Below are 25,880 nucleotides of genomic sequence, written 5' to 3'. Positions count from 1 at the left end.
TTCAATAAATTAAAATAGGAAATTGAGTTTTTAAATAAATTAAAATAGGAAATTGAATTTTCAATAAATTAAAATAGGAAATTGAATTTTCAAATAAATTAAAATAGGAAATTGAATTTTCAAATAAATAAAAATAGGAAATTGAATTTATAAATAAATTAAATAGGAAATCAAATTTTTAAATAAATAAAAATAAGGAAATTATTGTATTTTTTAAATAAATAAAAATAAGGAAATTATTGTATTTTTAAAATAAATAAAAATAATGAAATTTATAATTTTTAAAATAAATAAAAATAAGAAAATTTATAATTTTTAAAATAAATATAAATAAGAAAATTTATAATTTTTGAAATAAATAAAAATAAGAAAATTTATAATTTTTAAAATAAATTGAAATGGGAATTTATTGTATATTTAAAATAAATTGAAATGGGAATTTATTGAATTTTAAAAATAATTTGAAATAGGAAATTATTGATTTTTTAAAGAAATTGAAACAGGAAATTATAGTATTTTTGAAATTATAAAGGAAATTATTAGTGTTCTTCATAAAACTTTATTGATCTGAAAAACACAAGAAGGTAATTTATTTTATTTTTAGTTTTAAAATCCAGATAAATGTGGAAATAATTGGTTTGAAATTTAAATTTTATGCGTTAGTCTTAAATTAACATTTCGCGCTTAAATGAACCTCTTCATTGCCGAATAACAATTTTAATAAATCCTTATACTAGACAAACAACGGTTAAAGGTTTGGAAATTTCAATTCCAGAAATCAAGTCTCCCGTTAGTCTGGACCAACTTTACAATAAAGTTATAAAATTTTCCTTTTAAAAAGGGTAAAAACTAACGCAAAATCCACAATATTACAATAATTATTACAAATTAGATGCAGCTGCGGTAACGGTCTAAACAATTACCCGACGACAAGCAAACAAATCAACGATTTCAATATAAGCGGTTAACCCTTGGTCGCTCAAGGTAGCGAATAATAAAAAGGATAGGGCTATAAAAACGCAACACGAAACGGCTAAAATTTTTGCATAAACACCGCAATTAAGCTGCCAATGGCCCGGCATATAAAAGCGACCGTCAAAGACAACAAGAAAACTTATGATGATTGGGTTCGCGGTATCCAATTTTGTCCCAACCGAGTCCCCCAATTCTTAGTAATCTAAATCAGATAAAAATTAAATGAAAAAAAGGTAAAAAAAATTGTCGCGATGGCAGGCATACCCGCAGAGGTTTTTTAAACAAAATCTGACGTTTAAAAAACCATTATATTTTCATTTTATTTTTCTATCGATGGGTGGCGATGTAATCGTCATGAGGGTACCTGACTCTCGTGGTTTTGTCTTATACTATCCGTTTTCTCGATCGAGTGGTAACATTTATGAAATCCGTCACTTGAGAAGTGTGCCACTTTTTGCTATAATTCTAGATGTAAAGAAATTTATGGTTTCTTTCTACAGCGCGTCATCAAAGTTGGCTGTGCTCTTCTAAGTGGGGCGTGTGGTTTGGGATTATTATGCCCACCAGAATAAAACCTTTCCGCAGCGTGTTAATCAGTGGTGTATTTTACTTCCTAGGTTATCTTTTTGGGAATAACGTCAAAAATCACATAACTATTAGTAATTATTTCGGCTAACTGAGACATTTGTGGGAATATAATAATATATAATAAATTAATAATATAATAATATAATAATAATAATATATAATAAATTAATAATATAATAATATAATAATAATAATATATAATAAATTAATAATATAATAATATAATAATAATAATATATTAATATAATAATATAATAATATAATAATATAATAATATATAATATATAATATATAATATATAATATATAATATATAATAATATATAATAATATAATAATATATAATAATATATAATAATATAATAATATAATAATATATAATAATATATAATAACATAATAATATAATGATATAATAATATACATGTATAATAAAATAATAATATAATTTGGTAAAGACTTTTCTGTAATTTTTTAATGATTTGGTAAATTATTTATTTGGGATAATGTAGATATTTTAGAGTTTGTTATTGTTTTGTGATTTTTTGGATTTGAAGGGATTTTGTAGATTACTTAAGGGATTTTGTGATTTTGTTATTTTTAGGGTTTTGTGGATTTATTTTAGGGATTTTGGGATTTTTTTATGGATTTTGTGATTTTTTATGGATTTTGTGATTTTTTTTGGGATTTTGTGATTTTTTGGGGATTTTGTGATTTTTGGGGATTTTGTAATTTTAAGGGATTTTGTAATTTTTATGGATTTTGTGATTTTTTTGGGATTATGTGATTTTTTGGGGATTTTGTGATTTTTGGGGATTTTGTAATTTTAAGGGATTTTGTAATTTTTATGGATTTTGTGATTTTTTTGGGATTATGTGATTTTTTGGGGATTTTGTGATTTTTGGGGATTTTGTAATTTTAAGGGATTTTGTAATTTTTATGGATTTTGTGATTTTTTTGGGATTATGTGATTTTTTGGGGATTTTGTGATTTTTGGGGATTTTGTAATTTTAAGGGATTTTGTAATTTTTATGGATTTTGTGATTTTTATGGATCTAGGAATTTTTAGGGATTTTTGGATTTTGTGTTTTTTTGTGATTTTTAGGTATTATGTGACTTTTTTAGGGATTTTGTGATTTTTTTGGAACTTTATGATTTTTATAGTGATTTGTGTTTTTTTTTTGAAATTTTGTTGTCTCTATAAGAATATTGTTAATTGTTTCTATGATTGTTTTAGATTTCAGGTGTATCAACTCTTGGAACACAATAGTTATATTTATGAAGTTCTCATTCGTTTAGGGCCTTTTCCCGATGTCCAAACATCAGCCCCCAAAAAAGTAAAGAACTAACCGAAGTGAAACCTTCGACATCAATGTTGGCCTTCTTATTTGCTAGGTTGTAGGAACGTGTCGCTCGCGCTTATGCAGATGAAGCAAAGGTCGCAGGCGCGTGTCTGGCGACATTCCTGAACTATCAGGTACTCACCCCCCACGCTCCAAAAGCAGGCCCTCATCCAGCTGTCGCTCGCAGCCCTCATCTCGATAGCTGCCCCATCCAACCCGCGCCCGAACCTGGATCTTTAATTATTAAGACGGATATTTCAAAGTCTTTTAGAAAAAGGTTTTCTTCAATTTTTTCCTTATACACAATACGCCAATTTTTTAAACAGATCTTCATTGCCCTACGGGACTAGGTGCGTATATAGTTAGTGCTCGCGTGACGTCATCATCTCTCACGTCCAGCCTTTGGACATATAGCAACCATCTTGATGAAATTATCCCGAAACCCTTTCGGCGGAATGTTAAGATAATTTTCCAGATTGAAGTCTGCAGTCAGAATTTAATTTAAAGATAATGATAAAATTGTAACTTAGTATCTTCTCTTTCCGATAAGAAGAATACAAGGTAGTATTTACGATAAAGGGTTTTTAAAGTAATAATGTATTACATTTTGAGTAGATTTTTTATATCTAGACAAAGGTAAAATATAATCAGATTTCACATTATGCAATTCATATTAATTTACCACTGTTTTTAGTTCAAATCCCACAGTTTCGGAAAACACAGGGTGTTTCAAAGGGTTATGCAAAAATTTGAAGGAGTTGTAAGGGGTGAGTTGTGAAGTATGCCAGTTTTTTTCCCATTTTCCTACGATGAGTTAAAAAAGCGCCAGAGAGCTTCAAAGTGTGGCCTACTAGCCTCTAGAAGGAGGCTGCAACAAGCGCAAAACCAAGCAGCAGGTAACCAGCGTAAAAAAGTAAACTTAAACAGTATTTAAAGTCCCTGCTGCTTGGTTTTGCGCTTGTTGCAGCCTCCTTCTAGAGGCTAGTAGGCCACACTTTGAAGCTCTCTGGCGCTTTTTTAACTCATCGTAGGTAAATGGGAAAAAAACAGGCATACTTCCCAACTCACCCCCTACAACTCCTTCAAATTTTTCCATAACCTTTTGAAACATTGGGTCAGAAATTTATATACCGGTGCTCCAAGTGAATCAAAAAGCCTACTACACCGGTACCTACAATAGCGCCGCTGAAACAACATTTTTTGTTTTAATTTTCAAAAGGGGGGGATTCCATTTTTCCCCTTCACGCCGCCGCCGCCGGGTGTTTTTCGCCAAACGCCGCCGCCGATCGAAATTAAATCGGCGCTATGCTCTACCTACTACAAGCTCTATTCCAATATTTAAAATAACTTACAAATTTTCTGTTCATTAGAAAAAAAGTTTGAATTTTTTTATTATATTTTTGGGTGTCATTATAAAACGCCCAAGGATAGTACAGAAAATTGCAACGAAAAAAATACTCTAAAAATAAAATACCTAAAAAAATAAATAAACTATGACAGCAGGTGAAGAGATGAAGATAGATACAAGCGTACTAGTCAAGTCGATGAATGTAAAACAAGATAGCCACAGCCTAAATAAGAAAGTGAGTTTCACCTAGGAGCAACAAACACAACACCCCACACAAGGAGAACGCAACCCGTCAAAAGTCGTGGATTTTCTTGTGTACGTTTTTCATTGGCTAGACGCTTTAGCGCCTGCTGTCGCCGGAAGGGGAAAATTCCAAAATTTCCCCCCCCCCCGCCCGTAAAACGTTCGGCGTAAAGGCTCGTGACGCTCGTCCAATGAAATTCGTACACAACCATTCGTTAGCGTGTTTAAAGGCTAGCTGCGTTCTCCTTGTGTTTGTTGCTCCTAGAATTAATAAAGGGTGTACACTAACGGCAGCTAGTGGAACTAATATTTTTTAACCTGTAAATTTGGTATTCTGAATAAAATAAGGTCATCTATAAAATCTTAACAATAGAAATGTATTTAAATATTAAATATTTCAATAAAAATAAAATTTAGAAATTTTAACATTACGATATCATTATAAATAATTAAGAAAACCAATTAATTATTTTCCATGCAATAATTTGCTTGATATATTTCTTATTTGTAGTTCAGGGTAGCAGTATAGATGGCGCAAACAATATGAAATTCGAGAGCACCCATATCCCTCCATATAAAGAACCTGTTTCAGCTTAATATGGAAAAGCCGTACACCTCGCCGTACGTAACTGATTGCATAACTTGTCATAGTGTTAAAAGGTACGCGGGCGCAGGATGAAAATGAAGGCAGAATAAGCAGAGTAACACCTGCACGGCCGGTTACCGCGAGTGAAATAAATTGTTAGACAGATATCTAATGGAAGCGAATTAAGAGAATTTCATGAGATGCCATCCTGCGTAAGCCCTCAGAGGGCGAATGAATAATTCAAAATTTAATTATTACGTGATTTCATTAACTATGGCACCCTCCTCGAGAACGTACCGGATAAACAACAACAATTAACTTTCAGGAAACGAACTAATATTTCCGTTATGTAAGTACCATCGTCGCGATGCAAAAAAATACCGGCTACCAATAAAAGTTCGAAATTATTTTAGCACAGATGGTTTCAACAATTGTGAAGTGTAATAGTGTAATATTCCTATTTAGGTCTTATACATTCTGAAATGTATACTTACAAGGAGACGACCCGAGGTGTTACACACCGATCTTGTTCAGACTCGGGGGATTGGTAGACCTTCATGTAACTTGAAAAATCCTAAAGGGATTTTATTCAATGGGCAACGGTTTTGCCATGGCAACGAAAAATGTTTTTGACAACATAAAATGGAAATTTTACCATTGAAAATAACATGGGATTTGGACCGATTCCAAGGGTCCCCCCCCCCCCCTGTGAAAAAATTTAAAAAATTGAAAAATATTTAAATACCAAAATTATAGAAAAATTGTTAAAAACTGACGAAAACAAGTTGGCAAGCCAAAATATACCTCTCCTCGGAAGAATTGTCCCTAGTGGTATTAATTTCTCGAGATAACCCTTAAAGATATATCTCCGCAATTTAGAGTTATTTGTTAAAAATATTAACCCATTTCTATCCCGCCCGGTATAAAATTTTAATTATAATTAAAATAATTGAGACGAAACGACCAATTTTAATTTATTCAGAATATCATAAGTTAAGTAGTTACAACAGTAAGTTAGACGTACTATAACAATGCACAATTGAATTAAACCCTTTTACAGAACAAGTTTATCAGTTAAATATAATACGAAGCAAATTTTAATGAAATATCTACAGAGGCTTTTTGGAATTACTCGCTTACGAAATACTTGCCGCATCTTTAACGCTCATTTTATTTCAACACTCGCCCTTGATGAAGATACCGTAGATATCTGGTAGTGGACGACTCGTTCACTTCCTGTTGACGTTGTGACGCATACCACATGAAAAAGACCAATGCCGTCCAATTTCCAATATCATATAATGACTCGCACACCCAAGAAATCATTGACTGCGTTAGAAATCGTAGATATCCAAATATCCACACCAAATGTATTTACAAGAAGCAAAAACCTTACCATCAACAAAGCACAGAGAGCCACTTGACTAACCGCCACCTCTTAAAGCAATTAACGTTAAATTATCTCCTTTGAATTAACAGAACTATATATAGGTCGTTAAGAAAGTGGACCACCCACAGGGTCTACCCTTTAACCCTCTAATCTCGGCTGACTGCGCTAAAACAAGATTTAACCTTTAAAAAATACCAGATTAGGCCTTCATAAATTCATTAATAAAAAAAGACTTTATTACCTATTATGCTTACGATGCCTGTCTTAATTTCAGTGAATCTAAGCAGCTATCGGTGGTTCTGTGGTAGAGCGCTCGACTGCCAAGCCGAATGGTCTGGGTTCGAAACCTGGGTGGCGCATTTGTTTTTAATCAATAGAGAAACGCTAAATTAGAATTTCTTCGATGCAATAATTTCTATTTCAATTCTATTTCAATTAAACCAAAATTTCGTACTCTATTAAATACGCTTCCGATAAAGCTGAAGGTCTAATTTTCAATTTGGCGTAACAAGTGTCGGTGGTTCTGTGGTAGAACGTCCGCCTGTCAATCAGGAGGTCTCGGGTTCAAATCCCGCCCGATGCGATCGCAAATTGATACTAAGACGAATACCGTGTACAACTGGTGGAAACCCTGCCATTGGACGTTGAGAGGTAGCATTACACTCAGCACTCGGTCCGTCCCAAAGTCATTAAGAAGAAAACGCCCATATAAACACAACAGACTCAACATGCACATCCATCAGAACACAAACACAACAAATTCAACACTCACAACCTACGCATAAACATTACAAAAACCGTAATACACCAAACCGTCACGACGGTGAGCGAAAAAAACACCATCCAAACCAAACCGCAAATGCATCCGTTAACGCTCACCGTCACACGGTGGTTTTGCCAACCCTTTGAGAAACTGCGTACGCAGTGATTACACTTTGCACCGAAAATGCGAACGCGTTCGCAGTCCTGACAGACAGACACACCCACAGACCCACCCACAGACAGACACGGTCGTTGTATAACCCCTCCTAGGGGACTTTGTCCCCTCGGAGAGGTAAAAATCAAAATTGAACACATTTTGATCAATTTGAACCAATCCCTCGAGTTTGAACGAAATCGGTGTGTAGCACCTCGGGTCGTCTCCTTGTTAGTTCTTACATACACATTACAGTTTTATTTTCATATTTAGGTTATTTAAATTTTGGGTATTTCTGATATTTCTTCATACATCCCGTATTTCTCAATATTTTAAAAACTTCTCAATATTTCTGAGATTTCTCCAATTTATCTTATTTCTTCGGATTTTACAAGGGTTCTCCAATTTCCTGTATTTCTTAGGATTTTCCGAGATTTCTCAAATTTCCAATTTCGTATTTTAGAGATTTCTACAATTTGATATATTTCTTCGGATTTTCTGAGCCCTACAATTTCCTATGTTTCATCGGATTTTCCGAGATTTCTCTAATTTCCTGTGTTTTATCGGATTTTCCGAGATTTCTTTAATTTCCTAAGTTTTATCGGATTTTCCAAGATTTATCTAATTTCCCGTGTTTCTTCGGATTTTCCGAGATATATCTAATTTCCTGCGTTTCTTCGGATTTTCCGAGATTTCTCTAATTTCCTGTATTTCTTCGGATTTTCCGAGATTTCCCTAATTTCCTGTGTTTCTTCGGATTTTCCGAGATTTCCCTAATTTCCTGTATTTCTTCGGATTTTCCGAGATTTCCATAATTTCCTGTGTTTCTTCGGATTTTCCGAGATTTCCCTAATTTCCTGTGTTTCTTCGGATTTTCCGAGATTTATCTAATTTCCTGCGTTTCTTCGGATTTTCCGAGATTTATCTAATTTCCTGCGTTTCTTCGGATTTTCCGAGATTTATCTAATTTCCTGCGTTTCTTCGGATTTTCCGAGATTTATCTAATTTCATGCGTTTCTTCGGATTTTCCGAGATTTCTCTAATTTCATGCGTTTCTTCGGATTTTCCGAGATTTCTCTAATTTCCTGCGTTTCTTCGGATTTTCCGAGATTTATCTAATTTCCTGTATTTCTTCGGATTATCCGAAATTTCTCTAATTTCCTGTATTTCTTCGGATTTTCCGAGATTTCTCTAATTTCCGGTGTTTCTTCGGATTTTCCGAGATTTCCCTAATTTCCTGTGTTTCTTCGGATTTTCCGAGATTTCCCTAATTTCCTGTGTTTCTTCGGATTTTCCGAGATTTCCCTAATTTCCTGCGTTTCTTCGGATTTTCCGAGATTTCTCTAATTTCCTGCGTTTCTTCGGATTTTCCGAGATTTCTCTAATTTCCTGTGTTTCTTCGGATTTTCCGAGATTTCTCCAATTTCCTGTGTTTCTTCGGATTTTCCGAGATTTCTCCAATTTCCTGTGTTTCTTCGGATTTTCCGAGATTTCTCCAATTTCCTGTGTTTCTTCGGATTTTCCGAGATTTCTCTAACTTCCTGTGTTTCTTCGGATTTTCCGAGATTTCTCCAATTTCCTGTGTTTCTTCGGATTTTCCGAGATTTCTCCAATTTCCTGTATTTATTCGGATTTTCCGAGTTCTCCTATTTCGTTTATTTCCTTTTATTTTGCGAGAACTCTCCAATTTCCTGTATTTCTTCAAATAATAATTATTTCGATATCTCGTTCCTTGTACATCAGTGTCTAAGACGTTCGTTTCGGTTCTTGAACTTCTTGTAAGTATATTTATTTTACTGTGTTAATGATGGGAAATAAATTTAGATGGTTGACCGAAATCCAAACTTTAATATCATCCAACGAGTCACAAAATAAACTGTTAAGGGTGTACGATTCAGAATTTTTGCCCTAATCGTGTACTTGATTTAACAATAATTTCATGTTTACAAAATAAGCAGACAATCACATTAACTGATTCCTGAAATTGTAAAAAAAAATGGCATAAAGTAGGACTCGCGATTAACAAAATCAATGTTTAGACTATACTAAACAAATGACTATAAAATAAAGATAACTGTAATATTTGTTCGCTAATCGGCGGTTCCTCAGGAATACAATGGGAGCAATAGCTAACGTTAAATTTCTATATCAACGAGGGCCAAATAAAATTACCGGGTGGGCCCTAAATGTCCCGCGGGTCCGTGTTTGCCCGTCACAGCTAAGTTTTAAGAGGAATAATGCGTCCAAATACCTCGTTTGCATCCCTAAAACAACGGGGAACCAAATATACAATTTTCCAAAACTCCGACAGCGTAATTCGGTAGAAACCGATAATTTGCGTCGATACCTTTTTGAAAAGCGGCCATTTTCTCGAAACTTAGACGTAAATGCTACTGTTTTATTTATTTCGTTTTAAAATAACTTGAAAAGAAAAAAACCAGTTGAAAGAACAAGAGGTTTTCACCTGCGCGCTCCAAAAAAGCTGAAGGACATTTTGGGACCCAAAAACAACGTGGCTGCGAGGGACAGGTGGAACGGATTCTAATTCCGTTTCCCGCCGCTAGGAGGCGGAAGCACGCGCCTATTTACCGCCTGTCCGACCATCCAAAGAATCATTTCCTATTTATCAGTAGCGAGTGCAACTACTGGCTCGATTTACAGTGAATGGCAGGTCGGCCATGCGAAGCGCGAGCATGCTGATTAAAAACTACGCCGCTCAATGAATGACTGCTTGGATGGGGAGAGAGCCCTCTGGCGGGATGTGCCAGAAGCGTTTAGGGGCCCGCGTTAGCAACCTGTCGTCTACAAGTTCTAATTCCCGCCCGCTCTTTACTTAATGATAGGGACATTAAATGTTACCATTGCGCTGGCTCAAAACAACGAGCTTTTGGGGGGGAGTTCGCGGTTAAAGAGAGTATGAAATGTGCTCAAAATTGGGGGATTGTTATTGGTGGGGGAAGCAATGACGTCATTTCAAATCCTTAATTCACACACTCGGCCAAATTTGCATTGTGGTGTTCTTCTTTGTGTTACAGGGTTCATACAACTAATGGAAACCCGATTTCCCTGATATTTACAGATTTTCCCACGGATATTTCACTGATTTTTCCAGGTGCAATATCACCGTAACGAAAACTAAGATTTACAGAGTAACTCATTTCATTATTGTCATTTAAGCTAAATTGGTTCCATAATATCATATAAAAGGTGTAGGTTAATACATTTTTATACGAAAACTTATTGATGTAAATTTGTACTCATTAATTAGGGAAAACTTTCTGAACTCTCATAAAATTCCCTGATTTCGATGATTTTTACCAAAAAAAACTGGGAAATCCCTAAATTTTCTGTCGATAGTCAAATTTCCTGATATCTCCAGGTTTTCAATGTCTGTATAAACCCTGATTTTAGTAGATAAATTCTAAATAAGCAGACGATTTTATCAGTTTAATCTCTTTACATCTCCTTCTCAGGAGTAAAAAGTGTGGCCCCAATACTGAGGCCATGCTAGAAATAGTTCAAGGTGTAGTCATTCTCTTCATCAGAACAAGCGAATAGTTTAAATAATCGCACTTTTGTTCAAATATATTGTTAAGCTTGTTCTAAGAAGCATAATTGTCCATTACCAATTTATCCTAGGTCCCATAGTTTGTCCAGTATCAGTGGTCGAATGTTTGACAAAACTTACATTGTTGGCGTAGTCTATTGGTCAAAATCTATATTTAAGTGATATTATTAATAGCAACACGGAACTAAAGAAATCATTAAGCGCCGTTACCATCGCAACCGGATCGCGAATTAATACCCCCGCAGAGTTTTCAACCACCATAAGAGAGGGTTTGGGTTTAAGAGAACGGGAAACACGCGAGTAAAGCGTCTTGGGGTTGGTAGGGATTGCATGAAATAAACGGGCTTCGTACCTATATTTCGCGGAACGAATGTGTTTAGTAAGCAAGTTAGGTTTTTTCGCAAATGCATGTCTGTTGTCAGTAGAAGGGGAATCTCTGAATACACGAAAGGCAGAACGCTTGTCTCGAATTAGGTGCTCGGTTTCCTTCTATAATACGACGTGTCACGTACTCTCGACAGGGCCGTATTAACGCCTAGGTACACCTAGGCCTAGGCCTAGGGGCCCATCCTTAGAAGTGGTTAAATATACGACAAATGCTCACATGACTCCCGACATTGTTGTTCAAACTTCTAGAGTGCTTAAACTCCGTCACCAAAATCATGTTCATTATCCAACTGATTACTTTTTAATATAGTTCCTTTGATTCTGCCCAGAACTACGTACGGATATGTAATTCGATACGAAATCTATTTAACCGTTGTCATATTTAGGGTTTTCATTCTAGTCACAAAGTTTTAATAATGAAATCGTTTTCATTATTGGTTAATATATTGACTTATTTACTATTTATTATTTCTTATGTTTTACTCAAATATTTCGCTTAAGTAAAGGGTAATATTTAGAAGCCCCTCCTATCAAATACTCTTAGAACAAGAGTTGTCTGAAAAATAAATACAGAATTACCAAAAAACCTAAATCTCGGTTACTTTTATTTTATTATTAGTATGGTGTCATTTTAAGTTGGTGTTTGTCGTTTAATCGTACTCCACTTAATATAAAATAACGAATAATAAGAAAAATAAATTGGAGAACATCAGGAAGTGAACGGCGCAGTGTTGCCATATCGTGGGAAATTGTTTTCAAAAACGTTGATTTTGTGGGAATTTTCAGGTCTGCGGGTATTTATCCTATGTTATTTAATTTGGCTATCAATAGAAAGCCCGAAATTATCTAGAGCAGTGCATTTTCGTGAATCTTGGTTTTTATAAATAATATAAAGGAGGTGCCTCCTAATAATACAATCAATCAATGCATAGGCCTAAAAACCAAATGTTTAAACAATGTAATTTCAATAAAATTTAATTTTAAAAAGTAAATTTTTGAAACATTTTGAAAATGATGGCATGTTTTCCGTCGAGTGTTCGTTGGGGGCGGGGTTAAATAGGGGTGTGGGAATTTGTGGGAAATTTACAACCCAGCAATGGGAATTTCAACTTTCACACATTGGCAACGCCGGAACGGCGTGAAACGACGCTGACACTTGATGCGCTAACCATTTACGCGGAACTTTCTCTACTACACTACTTTGGTTTAATTTTTCGTTTATTTTTCATTTTTTCTTATAGAGAGTATCATAAGTTAATGAGGTATCATTAACTTATGAGAGTATAAAGTGTTTTGAAACTTTCGAGACCAATTCAAATTTAAAATCGTCATTTAGCATATGTGCTAACTCTGAGTTCTGGTATCCCAGAGTTTAGCACAACCTTTTTTGAACGAATCATCCGTGATTAAACCCGGAGGAACGCCCTCGTCCGAATTTTTGCATACAATGGTAGGAATAGAAGCTACTACAGACATTTCATCCTAAAAGTCAAACAACAGCAATTACGAAGAAACTATTTCGGCATTTTTCTCTATTTGAACAATAGCAGACGCTGTTAAGTGTTAACTTGTTTAGTGGTCGTCTAGTAGTCCCAAACCACTTTATTAATTGCTTGGACCACTTTTTTATTCAAATCAATAAGTGGTCCCTGGATCTACTTTATTAGTTCTTAATAGGCGCTTAAATAAATCATCCTCCAAAGAATCGCCAAGAAAAAATACTTCCGAGAGCCAGGACCCGCAAAGTATTCTTAATATAGTCCTTGTTGAAATCGAGGGGCTAACCACTCTTAGAAAGTCTGTACACCGGATTACGCTTAGATTACCACTGCCAAAGGCAGGGACTTCAAAGATTACGCGTAATCCCATTAGTACAGTCAAAGGTACGGCTCTGTACACCGATTACGCGGAGTGATCAGCCCCTCGGTTGAAATAATGGAAACTTTTAACCTGTGTTACACTTATTTGTTACTTTTGGTCATATTAGAATGGCCTGCGATAAGTGTCACACTTATTTGTTACTTTGGGTCATATTAGAATGGCCTCCGATAAGTGTCACACTTATTTGTTACTTTGGGTCATATTAGAACGGCCTTGGAAAATACCAGGGAGAAATTCGCGTATAGTCTCTATAACCACGCGTATTTCCAATGTTGGAAGTTGATGGGGGTATTTATACGCTGTCCAAAAAACCTTACTAAGAATTAAAATTAAGCAACGAAAAAGCAATTCTTGGTTATATGGAAACCACAGCCATTAAAAAATATAACTTTCATGAAAGTCGGACTTAAATTAAGGAACGTTATGTCGACTTTCAAGCGGAAATATAAAACCACGAAAATTGGGGTCCCGTAAATAACCCAGAAAACTATACTTAAATTTAATATTTACTGATATAACCGAAGTTATAGTTCCACTGAATCCTAACCTATTCAATAATATATTTTTTAACGTTACCGGACTTAATTTTTAACAAAATATCAACCACACACGGACAAACTACCGAAAACGGTAAATTGGGCAAATGCCCAACTTCTTGGGCTCCGATTTCAAAAATTTATGAAAGTCTATCAATGGCGATGCATGTACACTCGAACCGTTGAAGAGATATGCGCGACACGGCGCCATCGGCGGCATCGGCGGCAACGGCTACACTGTACGTGAGACTAATACACACAAATCCTTAGGATTGTGTGTAAAAAGCAACCAGGTTAAAAGGGAACGCTTATTTCTGCCGTAAAGGTAAATAATTTCCATTATTTTAACAAGCACTATTTGAACAGTGATTTGAAGGTCGTGGCTCTCGGAAATATTACTTCTTGGCGATTTCCTTTTAGGATAATTTATTGAAACGTCTATTTTTTACCAAAAAATTGATATGGGATCATTTTATTAACTCTTAATTTTTCAGAAAGAAATTGATATGGAATCACTTTATTAACTTAATTTTTCAGAAAGAAATTGATATGGAATCACTTTATTAATTAATTTTTCAGAAAAAATCATATGAGAACACTTTATTTCATTCTTTATTTTTCAAAAGGAAACAGATATGGAATCACTTTATTAATTTTTCATTTTTCAGAAAGAAACATATGGAATCACTTTATTAATTTTTAATTTTTCAGAAAGAAATTGATATGAGAACACTTTATTTTTCAGAAAGAAATTGATATGGAATCACTTTATTAATTCTTAATTTTTCAGAAAAATTGAAATGCTACAACTGTAAAAAAAAATAAAAATTATCGTTTCTAGCACTCATCGATAGAAGCAGTTACGTACCATTTTCCATAAAAAAATATAATGAAATCAATGGTTAATATAACCAGAAATAAACCTTGAGAAGAATAATTAGGCCCGGGGATATAGTCCCTAGGACCACTTTTAAAATATCCTTATTTCCAGGCCTGCTCGGAACAGCTTGGGTCGTTTCGGTAGCGAATACAAAATTGATGGCTCTTATGTCTTTCATGTATTTTAACTAATTTAGCTCTGGTCCAGACTAATTAATTTTAATAGTGGGTCCTAGATCCATAATGAATTTCTGTACCGACAGTTAGCAGGCCTATAATCAGTTAATCAAACATTTGCGATCGGCTTTAATGGACCACTGGTTAGAGTAATGGTTCAATGAAAACCGATGCAAATTTTCGGACTAAACGGACGTTCGGTTCCCTGCTCATCAGCTGCCGAATCCTGGGACAAATACACAAACTCACTCTATCATAACCGACCGTTAGTGTGGTAACGACAGACGGTATCAATACTAAAGTACCGCTATTAAAAAAAACTCATACGAAAACCATTAGTATCAACAGATAATAAACATCAACGACTTCAACGCCTCGAAACGGCGAGAGATTAAATTAAATAGCCAGTATGGTGTGAGCTACTTGTTAAGAAATTTGTTCGTTTATTAGAAATGGTGGCGCCATCTGTTGGCGGAAACATTACCCACCACTTTATAAAATTGTAATAGTTACTTAAACACGGCGTACGAACCTGTATTGAATTGACTTGTTTATGTTGTAAAGTTTTATTAATTTGATTTGTTTTTTTTGTTTTTTTATTGACATTTCATGTATATTTCGGAACGTAAAATGGGCGCGCATGGTGTGAAGGCTTTTAGCTGTATACACCAATTTCCCTTCTACATTATTCTGACCCCCCCTTATATATATATATATATATTGATAATTCCTGAGTGGGCATTCATTTCTTTCTCAGTGTTGCCAAATTTGTTTAGGGTTATTTTTGAGAAATGGGATTAAGGGATTTTTTTACAAATTAAAAGGTTTTCATGGGATTTTGAGAAAATTACGATGGTCAATTGAACTTTTCCAACCTCGGCATTCTCAATTGCATACCTCGAAAATAATTGTCAATAAAATATGCAGTTAAATATAAAAATATATGGATGTCGTTCTTAGACGCTTTGAGGGAACTACACTCCTAAGACTCTTTCAAAGGAAAATTTTAAATTGGGAAGGCCACTGCCGAAACCCGGGATCGAACCAGGGACCTTTAGATCTTCAGTCTAACGCTCTACCAACTGAGCTATTTCGGCCCCGAAGGAAACGATGGACGTCGTTCTTAGACGCTTTGAGGGAACTACACTCCTAAGACTCTTTCAAAGAAAAATTTCAAATTGGGAAGGCCACTGCCAAAAGCCGGGATCGAACCAGGGACCTTTATATCTTCAGTCTAACGCTCTCCCAACTGAGCTATTTCGGCCCCGAAGAAAACGACGGACGTCGTTCTTAGACGCTTTGAGGGAACTACACTCCTAAGACTCTTTCAAAGAAAAATTTTAAATTGGGAAGGCCACTGCCGAAACCCGGGATCGAACCAGGGACCTTTAAATCTTCAGTCTAACGCTCTCCCAACTGAGCTATTTCGGCCCCGAAGGAAACGATGGACGTCGTTCTTAGACGCTTTGAGGGAACTACACTCCTAAGACTCTTTCAAAGAAAAATTTTAAATTGGGAAGGCCACTGCCGAAACCCGGGATCGAACCAGGGACCTTTAAATCTTCAGTCTAACGCTCTCCCAACTGAGCTATTTCGGCCCCGAAGGAAACGATGGACGTCGTTCTTAGACGCTTTGAGGGAACTACACTCCTAAGACTCTTTCAAAGAAAAATTTCAAATTGGGAAGGCCACTGCCGAAACCCGGGATCGAACCAGGGACCTTTAAATCTTCAGTCTAACGCTCTCCCAACTGAGCTATTTCGGCCCCGGAGGAAACGATGGACGTCGTTCTTAGGCGCTTCGAGGGAACTACCCTCCTAAGACTCTTACACAGAAAAATTTTAAATTGGGAAGGCCACTGCCAAAAGCCGGGATCGAACCAGGGACCTTTAGATCTTCAGTCTAACGCTCTCCCAACTAAGCTATTTCGGCCCCGGAGGAAACGATGGACGTCGTTCTTAGGCGCTTTGAGGGAACTACACTCCTAAGACTCTTTCAAAGAAAAATTTCAAATTGGGAAGGCCACTGCCGAAACCCGGGATCGAACCAGGGACCTTTATATCTTCAGTCTAACGCTCTCCCAACTGAGCTATTTCGGCCCCGAAGAATACGATGGACGTCGTTCTTAGACGCTTTGAGGGAACTACACTCCTAAGACTCTTTCAAAGAAAAATTTCAAATTGGGAAGGCCACTGCCAAAAGCCGGGATCGAACCAGGGACCTTTATATCTTCAGTCTAACGCTCTCCCAACTGAGCTATTTCGGCCCCGAGGAAAACGACGGACGTCGTTCTTAGACGCTTTGAGGGAACTACACTCCTAAGACTCTTTCAAAGAAAAATTTTAAATTGGGAAGGCCACTGCCGAAACCCGGGATCGAACCAGGGACCTTTAAATCTTCAGTCTAACGCTCTCCCAACTGAGCTATTTCGGCCCCGAAGGAAACGATGGACGTCGTTCTTAGACGCTTTGAGGGAACTACACTCCTAAGACTCTTTCAAAGAAAAATTTCAAATTGGGAAGGCCACTGCCGAAACCCGGGATCGAACCAGGGACCTTTAAATCTTCAGTCTAACGCTCTCCCAACTGAGCTATTTCGGCCCCGGAGGAAACGATGGACGTCGTTCTTAGGCGCTTCGAGGGAACTACCCTCCTAAGACTCTTACACAGAAAAATTTTAAATTGGGAAGGCCACTGCCAAAAGCCGGGATCGAACCAGGGACCTTTAAATCTTCAGTCTAACGCTCTCCCAACTAAGCTATTTCGGCCCCGGAGGAAACGATGGACGTCGTTCTTAGGCGCTTTGAGGGAACTACACTCCTAAGACTCTTTCAAAGAAAAATTTCAAATTGGGAAGGCCACTGCCGAAACCCGGGATCGAACCAGGGACCTTTATATCTTCAGTCTAACGCTCTCCCAACTGAGCTATTTCGGCCCCGAAGAAAACGATGGACGTCGTTCTTAGACGCTTTGAGGGAACTACACTCCTAAGACTCTTTCAAAGAAAAATTTCAAATTGGGAAGGCCACTGCCAAAAGCCGGGATCGAACCAGGGACCTTTATATCTTCAGTCTAACGCTCTCCCAACTGAGCTATTTCGGCCCCGAGGAAAACGACGGACGTCGTTCTTAGACGCTTTGAGGGAACTACACTCCTAAGACTCTTTCAAAGAAAAATTTTAAATTGGGAAGGCCACTGCCGAAACCCGGGATCGAACCAGGGACCTTTAGATCTTCAGTCTAACGCTCTCCCAACTGAGCTATTTCAGCCCCAGGAGAAAACGATGGACGTCGTTCTTAGGCGCTTTGAGGGAACTACCTTCCTAAGACTCTTTCACAGAAAAATTTTAAATTGGGGAGGCCACTGCCGAAACCCGGGATCGAACCAGGGACCTTTAAATCTTCAGTCTAACGCTCTCCCAACTGAGCTATTTCGGCCCCGAAGGAAACGATGGACGTCGTTCTTAGGCGCTTTGAGGGAACTACCTTCCTAAGACTCTTTCACAGAAAAATTTTAAATTGGGGAGGCCACTGCCGAAACCCGGGATCGAACCAGGGACCTTTAGATCTTCAGTCTAACGCTCTCCCAACTGAGCTATTTCGGCCCCAAAGGAAACGATGGACGTCGTTCTTAGACGCTTTGAGGGAACTACACTCCTAAGACTCTTTCAAAGAAAAATTTTAAATTGGGAAGGCCACTGCCGAAACCCAGGATCGAACCAGGGACCTTTAGGTCTTCAGTCTAACGCTCTCCCAACTGAGCTATTTCGGCCCCGGAGGAAACGATGGACGTCGTTCTTAGGCGCTTTGAGGGAACTACCTTCCTAAGACTCTTTCACAGAAAAATTTTAAATTGGGAAGGCCACTGCCGAAACCCGGGATCGAACCAGGGACCTTTATATCTTCAGTCTAACGCTCTCCCAACTGAGCTATTTCGGCCCTGTAGGAGGGTAATGGACGTCGTTCCTACTCGCTTTGAGTGAACTACCCTCCTAAGACTCTTTCAAAGAAAAATTTCAAATTGGGAAGACCACTGCCGAAACCCTGGATTGAACCAGGGACCTTTAGATCTTCAGTCTAACGCTCTCCCAACTGAGCTATTTCGGCCCCGAAGGAAACGATGGACGTCGTTCTTAGACGCTTTGAGGGAACTACACTCCTAAGACTCTTTCAAAGAAAAATTTTAAATTGGGAAGGCCACTGCCGAAACCCGGGATCGAACCAGGGATCTTTAAATCTTCAGTCTAACGCTCTCCCAACTGAGCTATTTCGGCCCCAAAGGAAACGATGGACGTCGTTCTTAGACGCTTTGAGGGTACTACACTCCTAAGACTCTTTCAAAGAAAAATTTTAAATTGGGAAGGCCACTGCCGTAACCCAGGATCGAACCAGGGACCTTTAGATCTTCAGTCTAACGCTCTCCCAACTGTGCTATTTCGGCCCTGTAGGAGGGTAATGGACGTCGTTCCTACTCGCTTTGAGTAAACTACCCTCCTAGGACTCTTTCAAAGAAAAATTTTGAAATTGGAGGCCACTGCCGAAACCCGGGATCGAACCAGGGACCCTTAGATCTTCAGTCTAACGCTCTCCCAACTGTGCTATTTCGGCCCTGTAGGAGGGTAATGGACGTCGTTCCTACTCGCTTTGAGTAAACTACCCTCCTAGGACTCTTTCAAAGAAAAATTTTGAAATTGGAGGCCACTGCCGAAACCCGGGATCGAACCAGGGACCCTTAGATCTTCAGTCTAACGCTCTCCCAACTGTGCTATTTCGGCCCTGTAGGAGGGTAATGGACGTTGTTCCTACTCGCTATGAGTGAACTACCCCCCTAAGACTCTTTCAAAGACAAATTTTGAAATTGGAGGCCACTGCCGAAACCCGGGATCGAACCAGGGACCTTTAGATCTTCAGTCTAACGCTCTCCCAACTGAGCTATTTCGGCCCCGAAGGAAACAATGGACGTCGTTCCTACTCGCTTTGAGTGAACTACCCTCCTAAGACTCTTTCAAAGAAAAATTTTGAAATTGGAGGCCACTGCCGAAACCCGGGATCGAACCAGGGACCTTTAGATCTTCAGTCTAACGCTCTCCCAACTGTGCTATTTCGGCCCTGTAGGAGGGTAATGGACGTCGTTCCTACTCGCTATGAGTGAACTACCCTCCTAAGACTCTTTCAAAGAAAAATTTTAAATTGGGAAGGCCACTGCCGAAACCCGGGATCGAACCAGGGACCTTTAGATCTTCAGTCTAACGCTCTCCCAACTGTGCTATTTCGGCCCTGTAGGAGGGTAATGGACGTCGTTCCTACTCGCTATGAGTGAACTACCCTCCTAAGACTCTTTCAAAGAAAAATTTTAAATTGGGAAGGCCACTGCCGAAACCCGGGATCGAACCAGGGACCTTTAGATCTTCAGTCTAACGCTCTCCCAACTGAGCTATTTCGGCCCTGTAGGAGGGTAATGGACGTCGTTCCTACTCGCTTTGAGTGAACTACCCTCCTAAGACTCTTTCAAAGACAAATTTTGAAATTGGAGGCCACTGCCGAAACCCGGGATCGAACCAGGGACCTTTAGATCTTCAGTCTAACGCTCTCCCAACTGAGCTATTTCGGCCCCGAAGGAAACAATGGACGTCGTTCCTACTCGCTTTGAGTGAACTACCCTCCAAGACTCTTTCAAAGAAAAATTTTGAAATTGGAGGCCACTGCCGAAACCCGGGATCGAACCAGGGACCTTTAGATCTTCAGTCTAACGCTCTCCCAACTGTGCTATTTCGGCCCTGTAGGAGGGTAATGGACGTCGTTCCTACTCGCTATGAGTGAACTACCCTCCTAAGACTCTTTCAAAGAAAAATTTTAAATTGGGAAGGCCACTGCCGAAACCCGGGATCGAACCAGGGACCTTTAGATCTTCAGTCTAACGCTCTCCCAACTGTGCTATTTCGGCCCTGTAGGAGGGTAATGGACGTCGTTCCTACTCGCTATGAGTGAACTACCCTCCTAAGACTCTTTCAAAGAAAAATTTTAAATTGGGAAGGCCACTGCCGAAACCCGGGATCGAACCAGGGACCTTTAGATCTTCAGTCTAACGCTCTCCCAACTGAGCTATTTCGGCCCTGTAGGAGGGTAATGGACGTCGTTCCTACTCGCTTTGAGTGAACTACCCTCCTAAGACTCTTTCAAAGAAAAATTTTAAATTGGGAAGGCCACTGCCGAAACCCGGGATCGAACCAGGGACCTTTAGATCTTCAGTCTAACGCTCTCCCAACTGAGCTATTTCGGCCCCGAAGGAAACGATGGACGTCGTTCTTAGACGCTTTGAGGGAACTACACTCCTAAGACTCTTTCACAGAAAAATTCTAAATTGGGAAGGCCACTGCCGAAACCCAGGATCGAACCAGGGACCTTTAGATCTTCAGTCTAACGCTCTCCCAACTGAGCTATTTCGGCCTAGAAGGTAACGATGGACGTCGTTCTTAGACGCTTTGAGGGAACTACACTCCTAAGACTCTTTCAAAGAAAAATTTCAAATTGGGAAGGCCACTGCCGAAACCCGGGATCGAACCAGGGACCTTTATATCTTCAGTCTAACGCTCTCCCAACTGAGCTATTTCGGCCCCGAAGAAAACGATGGACGTCGTTCTTAGACGCTTTGAGGGAACTACACTCCTAAGACTCTTTCAAAGAAAAATTTCAAATTGGGAAGGCCACTGCCAAAAGCCGGGATCGAACCAGGGACCTTTATATCTTCAGTCTAACGCTCTCCCAACAGAGCTATTTCGGCCCCGAGGAAAACGACGGACGTCGTTCTTAGACGCTTTGAGGGAACTACACTCCTAAGACTCTTTCAAAGAAAAATTTTAAATTGGGAAGGCCACTGCCGAAACCCGGGATCGAACCAGGGACCTTTAGATCTTCAGTCTAACGCTCTCCCAACTGAGCTATTTCAGCCCCAGGAGAAAACGATGGACGTCGTTCTTAGGCGCTTTGAGGGAACTACCTTCCTAAGACTCTTTCACAGAAAAATTTTAAATTGGGGAGGCCACTGCCGAAACCCGGGATCGAACCAGGGACCTTTAAATCTTCAGTCTAACGCTCTCCCAACTGAGCTATTTCGGCCCCGAAGGAAACGATGGACGTCGTTCTTAGACGCTTTGAGGGAACTACACTCCTAAGACTCTTTCAAAGAAAAATTTTAAATTGGGAAGGCCACTGCCGAAACCCGGGATCGAACCAGGGACCTTTAGATCTTTAGTCTTACGCTCTCCCAACTGAGCTATTTCAGCCCCAGGAGGAAACGATGGACGTCGTTCTTAGGCGCTTTGAGGGAACTACCTTCCTAAGACTCTTTCACAGAAAAATTTTAAATTGGGGAGGCCACTGCCGAAACCCGGGATCGAACCAGGGACCTTTAGATCTTCAGTCTAACGCTCTCCCAACTGAGCTATTTCGGCCCCAAAGGAAACGATGGACGTCGTTCTTAGACGCTTTGAGGGAACTACACTCCTAAGACTCTTTCAAAGAAAAATTTTAAATTGGGAAGGCCACTGCCGAAACCCAGGATCGAACCAGGGACCTTTAGGTCTTCAGTCTAACGCTCTCCCAACTGAGCTATTTCGGCCCCGGAGGAAACGATGGACGTCGTTCTTAGGCGCTTTGAGGGAACTACCTTCCTAAGACTCTTTCACAGAAAAATTTTAAATTGGGAAGGCCACTGCCGAAACCCGGGATCGAACCAGGGACCTTTATATCTTCAGTCTAACGCTCTCCCAACTGAGCTATTTCGGCCCTGTAGGAGGGTAATGGACGTCGTTCCTACTCGCTTTGAGTGAACTACCCTCCTAAGACTCTTTCAAAGAAAAATTTCAAATTGGGAAGACCACTGCCGAAACCCTGGATTGAACCAGGGACCTTTAGATCTTCAGTCTAACGCTCTCCCAACTGAGCTATTTCGGCCCCGAAGGAAACGATGGACGTCGTTCTTAGACGCTTTGAGGGAACTACACTCCTAAGACTCTTTCAAAGAAAAATTTTAAATTGGGAAGGCCACTGCCGAAACCCGGGATCGAACCAGGGATCTTTAAATCTTCAGTCTAACGCTCTCCCAACTGAGCTATTTCGGCCCCAAAGGAAACGATGGACGTCGTTCTTAGACGCTTTGAGGGTACTACACTCCTAAGACTCTTTCAAAGAAAAATTTTAAATTGGGAAGGCCACTGCCGTAACCCAGGATCGAACCAGGGACCTTTAGATCTTCAGTCTAACGCTCTCCCAACTGTGCTATTTCGGCCCTGTAGGAGGGTAATGGACGTCGTTCCTACTCGCTTTGAGTAAACTACCCTCCTAGGACTCTTTCAAAGACAAATTTTGAAATTGGAGGCCACTGCCGAAACCCGGGATCGAACCAGGGACCTTTAGATCTTCAGTCTAACGCTCTCCCAACTGAGCTATTTCGGCCCCGAAGGAAACAATGGACGTCGTTCCTACTCGCTTTGAGTGAACTACCCTCCTAAGACTCTTTCAAAGAAAAATTTTGAAATTGGAGGCCACTGCCGAAACCCGGGATCGAACCAGGGACCTTTAGATCTTCAGTCTAACGCTCTCCCAACTGTGCTATTTCGGCCCTGTAGGAGGGTAATGGACGTCGTTCCTACTCGCTATGAGTGAACTACCCTCCTAAGACTCTTTCAAAGAAAAATTTTAAATTGGGAAGGCCACTGCCGAAACCCGGGATCGAACCAGGGACCTTTAGATCTTCAGTCTAACGCTCTCCCAACTGTGCTATTTCGGCCCTGTAGGAGGGTAATGGACGTCGTTCCTACTCGCTATGAGTGAACTACCCTCCTAAGACTCTTTCAAAGAAAAATTTTAAATTGGGAAGGCCACTGCCGAAACCCGGGATCGAACCAGGGACCTTTAGATCTTCAGTCTAACGCTCTCCCAACTGAGCTATTTCGGCCCTGTAGGAGGGTAATGGACGTCGTTCCTACTCGCTTTGAGTGAACTACCCTCCTAAGACTCTTTCAAAGACAAATTTTGAAATTGGAGGCCACTGCCGAAACCCGGGATCGAACCAGGGACCTTTAGATCTTCAGTCTAACGCTCTCCCAACTGAGCTATTTCGGCCCCGAAGGAAACAATGGACGTCGTTCCTACTCGCTTTGAGTGAACTACCCTCCTAAGACTCTTTCAAAGAAAAATTTTGAAATTGGAGGCCACTGCCGAAACCCGGGATCGAACCAGGGACCTTTAGATCTTCAGTCTAACGCTCTCCCAACTGTGCTATTTCGGCCCTGTAGGAGGGTAATGGACGTCGTTCCTACTCGCTATGAGTGAACTACCCTCCTAAGACTCTTTCAAAGAAAAATTTTAAATTGGGAAGGCCACTGCCGAAACCCGGGATCGAACCAGGGACCTTTAGATCTTCAGTCTAACGCTCTCCCAACTGTGCTATTTCGGCCCTGTAGGAGGGTAATGGACGTCGTTCCTACTCGCTATGAGTGAACTACCCTCCTAAGACTCTTTCAAAGAAAAATTTTAAATTGGGAAGGCCACTGCCGAAACCCGGGATCGAACCAGGGACCTTTAGATCTTCAGTCTAACGCTCTCCCAACTGAGCTATTTCGGCCCTGTAGGAGGGTAATGGACGTCGTTCCTACTCGCTTTGAGTGAACTACCCTCCTAAGAATCTTTCAAAGAAAAATTTTAAATTGGGAAGGCCACTGCCGAAACCCGGGATCGAACCAGGGATCTTTAGATCTTCAGTCTAACGCTCTCCCAACTGAGCTATTTCGGCCCCGAAGGAAACGATGGACGTCGTTCTTAGACGCTTTGAGGGAACTACACTCCTAAGACTCTTTCACAGAAAAATTCTAAATTGGGAAGGCCACTGCCGAAACCCAGGATCGAACCAGGGACCTTTAGATCTTCAGTCTAACGCTCTCCCAACTGAGCTATTTCGGCCTAGAAGGTAACGATGGACGTCGTTCTTAGACGCTTTGAGGGAACTACACTCCTAAGACTCTTTCAAAGAAAAATTTTAAATTGGGAAGGCCACTGCCGAAACCCGGGACCGAACCAGGAACCTTTAGATCTTCAGTCTAACGCTCTTTTTTTTTAATTATCACATTAAAAGTACACTGTTAGTGTATGGTACAGACAATCGAAATAAATAACAAGAATTGAAAGAAATATTAAATAGTCTTCGTACAAAAAACCAAAAAAATATACTTAATTACCACGGTTAGAAAGGGTACAATGATCGCAACGTGACCCTTGGCATGGCGGGTAAAGTAACAACATAACCGAAATAATAATGAACAATGGATATAAAAAACGAAACGGATATTAATATTTATCGACAACCAAAAAAATTAGTAAAAAGCAGAAAAGCAAATAGTTACAGTAACAGCAGGCAAAAACAAGTAGTGCAATAACTAAAAAAAAAAATTGCAGAAACAAAGATGGCCTATAAATCAATTGAACAACGTTAATCCGTACAAGAAAAGCAACTACCGAGAATACTTAGGAAATAGTAAAGTCTCACATTTTAAAGCCGTAATCGTCCGGGATCACAAAGTCCTTATACAGAGGACTGGTAACAGGCTGCCCCTGATACCGACACAACCGAGCAGTATATTCGTTCTCCGAAGATGGAGGCCAAACTACCTCCTTGGGCCACCAAGTAGGCCGGCGATGACCCTCGAAAGGGTACAGACGCATTGCAGTGGGAACTTTTGAAACTTTCGAAGCAGAGCCAGATTTAGAAGACAACTCCTTAACGAAATCACCATCACTAGACGACAACGAATGCTTAGCACTCCGATGCGGATCAGACTTGAGACCGGCACCGACGACGGAAGAGTCACCGCTACCGTCCCGGACCGGAGAACCTTGAGGAATAGCTATTGAGGCAGGATCGACGAGCATCGCTTCACCGTCACCACCACCGCCAGACGCCGCTTCTAAATTGCGAGACGCCATCCGGGGCCATAATGGACAATCCCGAACAACATGTCCCTGCTTCTGGCACTTAAAGCACTTGAAATCCGGACATTGGCGATAAATATG

General features: G+C 39.6%; 27 non-coding genes across 27 annotated transcripts; all 27 read right to left on the bottom strand.

The window, feature by feature from the left end:
• Positions 1 to 15,839: 15,839 nt before the first annotated feature.
• Positions 15,840 to 15,912, bottom strand: TRNAF-GAA (transfer RNA phenylalanine (anticodon GAA)). The gene has a single exon. It is a non-coding gene; the product is annotated as a tRNA-Phe (tRNA).
• A 261-nt stretch (positions 15,913 to 16,173) lies between these two features.
• TRNAF-GAA (transfer RNA phenylalanine (anticodon GAA)) lies at positions 16,174 to 16,246 on the bottom strand. The gene has a single exon. It is a non-coding gene; the product is annotated as a tRNA-Phe (tRNA).
• A 94-nt stretch (positions 16,247 to 16,340) lies between these two features.
• On the bottom strand, positions 16,341 to 16,413 carry TRNAF-GAA (transfer RNA phenylalanine (anticodon GAA)). The gene has a single exon. It is a non-coding gene; the product is annotated as a tRNA-Phe (tRNA).
• A 94-nt stretch (positions 16,414 to 16,507) lies between these two features.
• Positions 16,508 to 16,580, bottom strand: TRNAF-GAA (transfer RNA phenylalanine (anticodon GAA)). Its single transcript has one exon. It is a non-coding gene; the product is annotated as a tRNA-Phe (tRNA).
• A 595-nt stretch (positions 16,581 to 17,175) lies between these two features.
• On the bottom strand, positions 17,176 to 17,248 carry TRNAF-GAA (transfer RNA phenylalanine (anticodon GAA)). Its single transcript has one exon. It is a non-coding gene; the product is annotated as a tRNA-Phe (tRNA).
• Positions 17,249 to 17,342: 94 nt separating this feature from the next.
• On the bottom strand, positions 17,343 to 17,415 carry TRNAF-GAA (transfer RNA phenylalanine (anticodon GAA)). Its single transcript has one exon. It is a non-coding gene; the product is annotated as a tRNA-Phe (tRNA).
• A 595-nt stretch (positions 17,416 to 18,010) lies between these two features.
• On the bottom strand, positions 18,011 to 18,083 carry TRNAF-GAA (transfer RNA phenylalanine (anticodon GAA)). The gene has a single exon. It is a non-coding gene; the product is annotated as a tRNA-Phe (tRNA).
• Positions 18,084 to 18,178: 95 nt separating this feature from the next.
• TRNAF-GAA (transfer RNA phenylalanine (anticodon GAA)) lies at positions 18,179 to 18,251 on the bottom strand. Its single transcript has one exon. It is a non-coding gene; the product is annotated as a tRNA-Phe (tRNA).
• A 94-nt stretch (positions 18,252 to 18,345) lies between these two features.
• On the bottom strand, positions 18,346 to 18,418 carry TRNAF-GAA (transfer RNA phenylalanine (anticodon GAA)). The gene has a single exon. It is a non-coding gene; the product is annotated as a tRNA-Phe (tRNA).
• A 596-nt stretch (positions 18,419 to 19,014) lies between these two features.
• TRNAF-GAA (transfer RNA phenylalanine (anticodon GAA)) lies at positions 19,015 to 19,087 on the bottom strand. The gene has a single exon. It is a non-coding gene; the product is annotated as a tRNA-Phe (tRNA).
• A 595-nt stretch (positions 19,088 to 19,682) lies between these two features.
• Positions 19,683 to 19,755, bottom strand: TRNAF-GAA (transfer RNA phenylalanine (anticodon GAA)). The gene has a single exon. It is a non-coding gene; the product is annotated as a tRNA-Phe (tRNA).
• A 429-nt stretch (positions 19,756 to 20,184) lies between these two features.
• TRNAF-GAA (transfer RNA phenylalanine (anticodon GAA)) lies at positions 20,185 to 20,257 on the bottom strand. Its single transcript has one exon. It is a non-coding gene; the product is annotated as a tRNA-Phe (tRNA).
• Positions 20,258 to 20,351: 94 nt separating this feature from the next.
• On the bottom strand, positions 20,352 to 20,424 carry TRNAF-GAA (transfer RNA phenylalanine (anticodon GAA)). Its single transcript has one exon. It is a non-coding gene; the product is annotated as a tRNA-Phe (tRNA).
• A 428-nt stretch (positions 20,425 to 20,852) lies between these two features.
• On the bottom strand, positions 20,853 to 20,925 carry TRNAF-GAA (transfer RNA phenylalanine (anticodon GAA)). Its single transcript has one exon. It is a non-coding gene; the product is annotated as a tRNA-Phe (tRNA).
• Positions 20,926 to 21,020: 95 nt separating this feature from the next.
• Positions 21,021 to 21,093, bottom strand: TRNAF-GAA (transfer RNA phenylalanine (anticodon GAA)). The gene has a single exon. It is a non-coding gene; the product is annotated as a tRNA-Phe (tRNA).
• A 94-nt stretch (positions 21,094 to 21,187) lies between these two features.
• Positions 21,188 to 21,260, bottom strand: TRNAF-GAA (transfer RNA phenylalanine (anticodon GAA)). Its single transcript has one exon. It is a non-coding gene; the product is annotated as a tRNA-Phe (tRNA).
• A 428-nt stretch (positions 21,261 to 21,688) lies between these two features.
• Positions 21,689 to 21,761, bottom strand: TRNAF-GAA (transfer RNA phenylalanine (anticodon GAA)). The gene has a single exon. It is a non-coding gene; the product is annotated as a tRNA-Phe (tRNA).
• Positions 21,762 to 21,856: 95 nt separating this feature from the next.
• TRNAF-GAA (transfer RNA phenylalanine (anticodon GAA)) lies at positions 21,857 to 21,929 on the bottom strand. Its single transcript has one exon. It is a non-coding gene; the product is annotated as a tRNA-Phe (tRNA).
• A 94-nt stretch (positions 21,930 to 22,023) lies between these two features.
• TRNAF-AAA (transfer RNA phenylalanine (anticodon AAA)) lies at positions 22,024 to 22,096 on the bottom strand. The gene has a single exon. It is a non-coding gene; the product is annotated as a tRNA-Phe (tRNA).
• A 95-nt stretch (positions 22,097 to 22,191) lies between these two features.
• On the bottom strand, positions 22,192 to 22,264 carry TRNAF-GAA (transfer RNA phenylalanine (anticodon GAA)). The gene has a single exon. It is a non-coding gene; the product is annotated as a tRNA-Phe (tRNA).
• A 596-nt stretch (positions 22,265 to 22,860) lies between these two features.
• On the bottom strand, positions 22,861 to 22,933 carry TRNAF-GAA (transfer RNA phenylalanine (anticodon GAA)). The gene has a single exon. It is a non-coding gene; the product is annotated as a tRNA-Phe (tRNA).
• Positions 22,934 to 23,194: 261 nt separating this feature from the next.
• TRNAF-GAA (transfer RNA phenylalanine (anticodon GAA)) lies at positions 23,195 to 23,267 on the bottom strand. Its single transcript has one exon. It is a non-coding gene; the product is annotated as a tRNA-Phe (tRNA).
• A 429-nt stretch (positions 23,268 to 23,696) lies between these two features.
• TRNAF-GAA (transfer RNA phenylalanine (anticodon GAA)) lies at positions 23,697 to 23,769 on the bottom strand. Its single transcript has one exon. It is a non-coding gene; the product is annotated as a tRNA-Phe (tRNA).
• Positions 23,770 to 23,863: 94 nt separating this feature from the next.
• Positions 23,864 to 23,936, bottom strand: TRNAF-GAA (transfer RNA phenylalanine (anticodon GAA)). The gene has a single exon. It is a non-coding gene; the product is annotated as a tRNA-Phe (tRNA).
• Positions 23,937 to 24,365: 429 nt separating this feature from the next.
• TRNAF-GAA (transfer RNA phenylalanine (anticodon GAA)) lies at positions 24,366 to 24,438 on the bottom strand. The gene has a single exon. It is a non-coding gene; the product is annotated as a tRNA-Phe (tRNA).
• Positions 24,439 to 24,533: 95 nt separating this feature from the next.
• On the bottom strand, positions 24,534 to 24,606 carry TRNAF-GAA (transfer RNA phenylalanine (anticodon GAA)). Its single transcript has one exon. It is a non-coding gene; the product is annotated as a tRNA-Phe (tRNA).
• Positions 24,607 to 24,700: 94 nt separating this feature from the next.
• On the bottom strand, positions 24,701 to 24,773 carry TRNAF-GAA (transfer RNA phenylalanine (anticodon GAA)). The gene has a single exon. It is a non-coding gene; the product is annotated as a tRNA-Phe (tRNA).
• Positions 24,774 to 25,880: the final 1,107 nt, after the last annotated feature.

Source organism: Leiobunum rupestre, chromosome 3 (assembly GCF_980474605.1).
Source record: "Leiobunum rupestre chromosome 3, qqLeiRupe1.1.hap1, whole genome shotgun sequence".
NCBI lineage: Eukaryota > Metazoa > Arthropoda > Arachnida > Opiliones > Sclerosomatidae > Leiobunum > Leiobunum rupestre.
The sequence above is the reverse complement of the archived record's forward strand: the minus strand, read 5'-3'. Positions and strand labels throughout refer to the sequence as shown.